General features: G+C 45.0%; 1 protein-coding gene across 1 annotated transcript in view; it reads left to right on the top strand.

Moving 5' to 3' along the window:
- Positions 1–7,141, top strand: part of rassf7a (Ras association domain family member 7a) — a 28,633-nt gene continuing 21,492 nt past the window's right edge. Inside the window, exon 1 of the mRNA XM_083974315.1 lies at positions 1–143. The gene's annotated coding sequence lies outside the window, so the exon portion shown is untranslated. The remainder of the gene's footprint in view (positions 144–7,141) is intronic.

Below are 7,141 nucleotides of genomic sequence, written 5' to 3'. Positions count from 1 at the left end.
GCTGTGGTGGATCAGGATCAGGTGGCCCCCGTGAGCACCACACACACTGTGACAGTCGCCGGGCTTCCTCCTCCTCCTCCTCCTCCTCTTCTTCTCCTTTTTCATCAGGCAGGCAGTCAACAGAGACCATTACACTGCAGGAGGTGAGTGAGACAAATAGCCCTGTTTGTTGAGTTTTGACTTTTTTTCCCACTGAGTTTTCACTTTTTCCCCCTACTCTGTGTAAGTTGAAGGCATTGCTGAACTTAATTTTAAAAGACAGGATAGTTTAGCCATCGATGCTCTTATCAAACTGTATTAGTCACTATGGTTACATCATTTAACATGTTTCAACATGGTAATAATATGGTATAACTGGTGATGAATCATTCATTCATCTTTTTTGTCCAGCAGTATGATCATGAGCCGTGATGTCTGCTTACTTAAGCGTGTGTGTCTGGGGGCACATTTTATACGTTTTGTCATAATATGAACACAACCATGGTTGGCTTGGCATGGCTTTCAAATGTCCAACAGGATAATCGGTGACTCAAACCATGTGTGGACATAACACGGTCTAGATGGGGGCCAAAGTTATTTCTCTGCTGTAATGAGAGCTGTACAGAAGGCTTAGTTCTTTTTTATGTTCCATGAAAGATTGAACAGCTGTGTGCGCTCTCTCCGCTCCGCTTGGCTCGTCGTGGCTCAAACACAATATGGGTGGTGTTTTTGGGGAAGCAGACCACTTTTCTTTTCTTTTTTGTAAATACATGAGTTATTTTCTGGCATGCTCACCGTCCTGAAGTGGCAGTGTCCTGAGAATCTCTCTATAGCTCCACCAACCAGGTGGTCGGCTGGTCGCGTCCAGGCCTGGTCGCCGTGGTAACGTTTCAAACTGAGGCCCCTGCCCCTCCCTCAGGTGCACTTTATCTGATGACCTGGAGGATCCTCTGCATATAAACACTTCACCACACACACACACACACACACACACACACACACACACACACACACACACACACACACACACACACACACACACACACACACACACACACACACACACACACACACACAGACCAGCATGCATCTGTCTGCTGACACTTGACCCCTGGCACAAACGAGGGGGCAGATGAAAGAAAAGTCTTTGAAGGTAGAAGCAACTGATTCTTGTCAAAATAATGTTGATATATTCTTGTTGTGCTGATACATGTGAGGTCCATTGATATATTTTTTTTTTCCTCACCTCAGGCTACACTTATTATTCCTTTGTAAACAATCAAGCCATTTATGTCAGACTGTTGACCTTAGGCCACCTCAAACAGGTGAAGGGTCCAGAGCAGGGGTGTTCAACTCATTTAAGTTCAGGGGCCACATACAGTGCAATTTGATCTCAAGTAGGCCATAATAACCTATAAATAACGAGTAAGTAAGTGAGAAATAAATGTTTCCCTTTGTTCTAGTGCAAAGCTATCTTTCTTTTTATGAATATTTATTGTTATCTTTCTTTTACACCGTCTTTGTGAGATGTGATGCAGCTGAGAAAAAGAATTTCTATCTATTTTAAGATGTTTACAATTGAGGAACTCTCCTTTTAACAAACATTATGAACAACCTGAAAATTTCTTGAGACAATTATGTGCAATTTCAACAATATTATTACTCTTCTGTCTTCTATGTTATATTCACAATTGGCAAATTCATCACACGGGCCGGATTGGACCCTCTGTTGAGCCAGTTTTGGCCCACGGGCCGTATGTTTGACACCACTGGCCCAGAGTCTCAAAGAAAGCCACTTGTATTTTATTTCACAAAGTGGACACATTTTACGACTGTCCTGCAGGCAAAGCAGGTTTGATTTCGAAGCTTCAACATTTTTGTGCGTTTGTGTGTGTGTTTATCTGTACGGAGCGTCTAAAACAATCATTGAGTGAACTGGTCGTCCGACTGGAGCGAGTGTCATTGATCTGCCGCCTGGTAGCGCGTAGCTGATGCAACCAAGAGGAAACTGGCACCGAGGCCGTGTTGTTGTTTCTGACAGGCTGCCGTGATGATGTCACCACTGCTGACCCGGCAACCCTACATTCCCGCTGATAGGGGTTTACGCAGACGTGGAAGGAGAGTATGTGGGAGATATGTGGGAGAGATGCGCAGGCTTGCACACATATGGCCTTTGTCTAAGCGCTGATTAGTAATCTGCTGTATCCACCCACACGCACACACACGCACACTCACACACACTCACTCATTAATTCGGTGTCACGTTCATGCCCACTCCAGCACACATTCAAACCCTCTACCACCCAGATAAAGATGGCGATGGCTGTCTTACCGGCCTTGTTAAAATTCAACAGGTCTTTAAGTGTCTGTACTCGAAGCAACTGGTGAATCAGTTTCTTTCTCCTTCAAAATAAGATGTCTGTCGTTAAGATGGCATGATTAGAGAGACCCCTATTCTGCACTGGTCTCATCATCGGCCCTTTGTGTGCGGCACATGTGTGCGTACATCTCTGTGTGTGTGTGTGTGTGTACTTTTTAGAGCGTGATTGCGGGCTACAAAAGATTTTCTTACTGTAACACAGCTACAGCTTCCCTTTGATCCGGCAAAGCCACAGAAGGAGAGAGATGACAGGCCTGGTGCAGTGAAAGCTTTTAAATGCTGTTGTTCCTGCAGGTGTTTGGATAACCCCCCCCCCCCCCCCCCCACACACACACACACACACACACACACACCCCACCCAGACCAGAGTAGACCAGACACTCAGTGGAATAGACCAGCATTGTAAACAATGTTTCAAATAAATGGACGAAGAAGTAAGGGTGACGTCTTGGGCTATATGGAGGACAAATAGAGAAGCGTTTAGCTTTGACAAACAGATGTGACAATGCACTTTTGGACAAACAAATTGCAGCCTTAAGCGTGTAGAGAGAGAGGGAGAGAGAGAGAGATAGAGAGAGAGAGAAAGAGGGAGAGAGAGGTGTAGCCAGACAGACAGACTGGGTGTTGGTGTTGGTGTGAGTGCATCTGGGGGGCCTCTCCTCTCTCGCTATGTGTGGGGGCTTACAAAGCTTTTGTTCACCTCTGACCCTTGACCTGCACCTACCTGATAGCTCCCCTGTCACTAACCAGAATTTCCTGTCCATCGAGTACGCCCCCCCCCCAATATTTTTGGCCTATACTCTCTCTTTGTCTTTTGTGCCCTTGATCTCGCAGTGTGTGCATCCACCAGGGTTGCAGTTGGGGTGGAGAGAGAGGGGAGGCACAAAGACCTTGTTGACTGCACTTTAACTTTCTTTTGCCCCACCCACCCAACCCCCCCTCCACCCCCCGACCCACTTGCTCTCCAAGCATGGCAGAGAAAACACAAAGAAATGATGAGGTTGGAGCGGGAGGTCAGGTTCACCGGCGTCAAACGTCCCATATATATATATATATATAAGAGTAAAGTCGAGTCACTGCTTTCTCCCTGTACTAATCAGACAGGCTGTAGCCTACTTCTATTTACTGATAGGAACAGTGCCGAGAAGCGCAGTGTGATACTAATGGTACAGCTTTATCTCTAGAGACAGAGAGCGACTATACGTCTAGAGGCAGGATGGGAACAGACTGGCTTAGCTGGAGGGGGATGAAGGAGACGGTACGAGGGACTAGTTAGCTTTCTCTCCAACAGGACCGCTTAAAAGCAATGATGGATAAAGCAGCAGCTTATGATCGAGGTCCAAATTTATTTCACCTCTAAAAATAGTTGTTCATGTCGAAAATAAAACACAAAGCCACGTTGGAGGTAGTGGATTTTCTGTCTTTTTCCTTTTCTTTTTTTTTTAATGATGGTAGCTTCGTCCTGAGCCAGTCTAGACTGGTTCTGAATAAAGAGGCAGGAGAGAAAAAGACACGATGGAGAAAGGGTGCAGGAGTCCGGCCAAAGTCTTGACAACTTGGAAGCTGCTAAAAAAAAACAACCGAGATTCTCTTCTTTGCTCTGTTAGTTCGACCTGAGAGCAGTGTTCAGAAAGATAAAATAGGGCTGTATGTTTTTTTCTTGGCTTCTCTTTTATCCCATGTTTGGGGGGAACACAAAGTTTGTTTACCAGCTGTGTATATGTTGATCCAGTTGAACCTCTCTTCCTGTCATTTTCACTTTGTACTCCCCCTGTCATGTCTTTGTCCTCGACTTTACCTTGGCAATCGCATTTTCAATCCAGCTGTTGTTATTTGTAAAGAGATGATATAGTGACAGTCATTTGCTTCAAAAGCATGAATCATCTTCTGAGCCACGTTTCTGGGAAGAAAACAAAAGTCTTTTGTCTGTTCTTGGTGTGGGATGTGCTATATTTATGTCACAGCAGTGCAATTACCTTCGCTGGCGAAAGCCATCTCGCCTGTCATAATGATACACAAGGCATAGCTACACTACTGGAGCAACAGCATTGGCCTAACCATAATGAGATAGCAATGCTATACTTAGGCGCATTTGGCACAAACACAGCATCGCTACCTTACGTCGCTTGCCATGAGCACGAAAAAAACCCGATGTCAACAAAAGTTCAGGATTTTGCAACTTGTTTTGGTTTCTGAAAATAGAGCTACTCTCATTCCATTCACCACCCAGGCTTTAGTCTTGACCGACCTGTTGTCCACCTGTTGAAGGCTGTTTTTTTTTAGTGAAAGGCTGGATAAACGCGGAGAGAAGAAGAAGAGGTGGGGGTTTCAACGGGGGAAGACGTGAAGGGGTGAGCCACAGCAGAAACTTAATGCTATTCATTCGCGGTGAATAATGGCCAACAAAGACACTATCAGCATGTACCCCCCCCCCCCCCCCCCCTCTCTCTCTCCCTCTCTCTGCTCCCCACCACAGAACCTATTGAACTCCTGCCAGACCCAGCCAGTCTATTTCTCAGCCTGAGAGCCATCTTCTTGTCTCCTCTGAGTTGAGTTATGGCCGGCCAGCCACTCTTTGGACAGATTTATACCTGCTATCACTTGTTGAGTATTAACTTGGTAGTAGGTGGTGATTGAAAGCACTCAAATAGCCATGTAGACCGCAGAGCTGAGTGCATTTTCAGTTCCTTTTTTTTGTTGCGTCAAGCAGTAAGTGGTAAATAAGTACAAAATGGGGAAGGGATTTCCACTGAAAGCGCAGGTTTTTTAAAGGTTTTAAGGGCTTGTCTTTGTTTCCCCGCAGCTTCTCTGCTGAAAGCGGAGGGAGGGTCGGAGGAGGAGGAGGAGGAGGAGGAGGAGGAGGGGTGGGGTGGGGTCGCAAGAATGTTTGAGTCACGCAGAAAAAAAGAGGGATGATATGTGGGGTTTGACAGGGGAGGGTGGGATGAGGGAGGCACAGCAGTGGGAGGTGCCCTGAGGAATGCCTGGAAGGTGTCAGCGAGGTCTGGGAGGTTTTGGGACTGATAATCCTCCACATTGCGTTACAATACCCCCCCTCACCCACCGCTCTGATTGTTTTCTCTCTGTCTTCAGACTCCAATAAGCAGGGCCCCTTGCCTGTTTACCTTCGCCTGGTCATGTCTTTCAAAAAAACAAAAAAACAAAACCCTGAACGAACATAGTGTGGTTCTGACGATGGACAAGCATGATCCCACTGAGGGGGTAATAGCCTGTCACGATCCATAAAGTGTACTTACTTCTCTGCTGCTTTTAAAATGTCACTCCTCCTTGGCACCTCAGCCTTTTCTCAGTATGGTCTCTGGTACCTTAGCAGCGCCTCAGGAGCCCCACCCTCCCCACTTTTATTCTAGAGTGTGGTTTAAGCGATTTGTCAGACAACACAGCTCTTAGATGTGCCAAAAGCTTTGCTTTATAGACAGAACAGTGAAACAGTTCACATAAATGTGAACTGACTCTCAGTGGGCCTCTGTGACTCAGCTGGCTAAAAGCTCCAGCATTCTTCACTGTGGTCTTTTGTTTGCATGATTTAACTCATCAAATTAATGCAATTAATCCAAGACATCTATTTTTGGAACATCTGCTTTATACAATGTGCTCTCTGGTTATTAGACGCTGTGACTGCATGTCCTCATTAGTCTAGTTCAGAATACAGTCTCAGATAAAGGCAAAGTAAACACATGGATAATGTAGGTATTGTCATTGGCCAGCTGCTGCTGAATCATTGTATCTGAGTTCCATGACTACAATGGTTTTATGCTGCAGGCAGTAAATTTTTTTTTTTTTTTTACTTTTTAAATTCCTCTGTTGGACTGAAACTATTTTGTGGCAACCATTTGTTACAGTATTTATCTAATGTCCTCGGCTCACACACGGAAATTGAGCAAAGAAATGAAAGCAGCTGTCAGATTCAGCGGCAGCAGTCAAAAATTCCAGGTCCAAATTAAATTGATTTGTCTGCCAATATTGGCTTATCACAGATATATCGGTATGGGAGTATTACTGCAGCCAAAAATGCTTGAGGTAGTTGAGAAACAATGATGTCATAGTTCGTCCTTGGTGCATATCTTGTTCTGTCAAGTTCTTTGAAAAATATGAGGCCATCTTTATCAGAACCTTTCTTTAGGTAAGGTTTTATTATCCACTGGTGTCAGCAAACTCATACTCAACAATGTTGCACCATCTACATTCAGAAAGTCTCCCCCGCTTCTTCACTTTTTTCTCATTTAGTCATGTTGTTGCTGCAGCCTTATGCAAAAAGTGTTTTTCTCATCAAACTATGCTCATTTCCCTTCTGGAAGTTTCTCCCATCTCCACACAGGACCTTATCCCCCAGATCCCCCACACATTGGGAGTTTCGGTATAGACTGATCAGGGGAATTTTTTTCATTTCATTTTCATGTAAGGTTGCCACATAAAAAAAATGAAGTGGTCTAAAGACTTTTTGAATACAGTGTAGTAAATTGTTCTGTTTTTATTTACACTGCCAGCAGGGTCAATAAAACAGCCTGACTTCCATTTCAATTTTCCATTTCGGACGTCTCCTTGGTATCATGTCCAGGCTTTAGTTTCAGGATCGTGGTGGTGAAGGAGAAATGAAGAAGAGGCTACAAAGAGATAGATGTGAAAGATGGAGAACGGGTCGTGTCTGTGCTGAAGGGCTCATGCATATTCTGCCTGACCCATTGGTCACACGTGTCTGGGCTCTGTGCTTGTGTGTGTGGGAGGCGGCTGTGCAGATAGGAACACAATGCACAGTTTTAT

This window comes from Trachurus trachurus (assembly GCF_905171665.1).
Source record: "Trachurus trachurus genome assembly, chromosome: 6".
NCBI lineage: Eukaryota > Metazoa > Chordata > Actinopteri > Carangiformes > Carangidae > Trachurus > Trachurus trachurus.
Note: the sequence above shows the minus strand (reverse complement) of the source record. Positions and strands in the feature narration are given on the sequence as shown.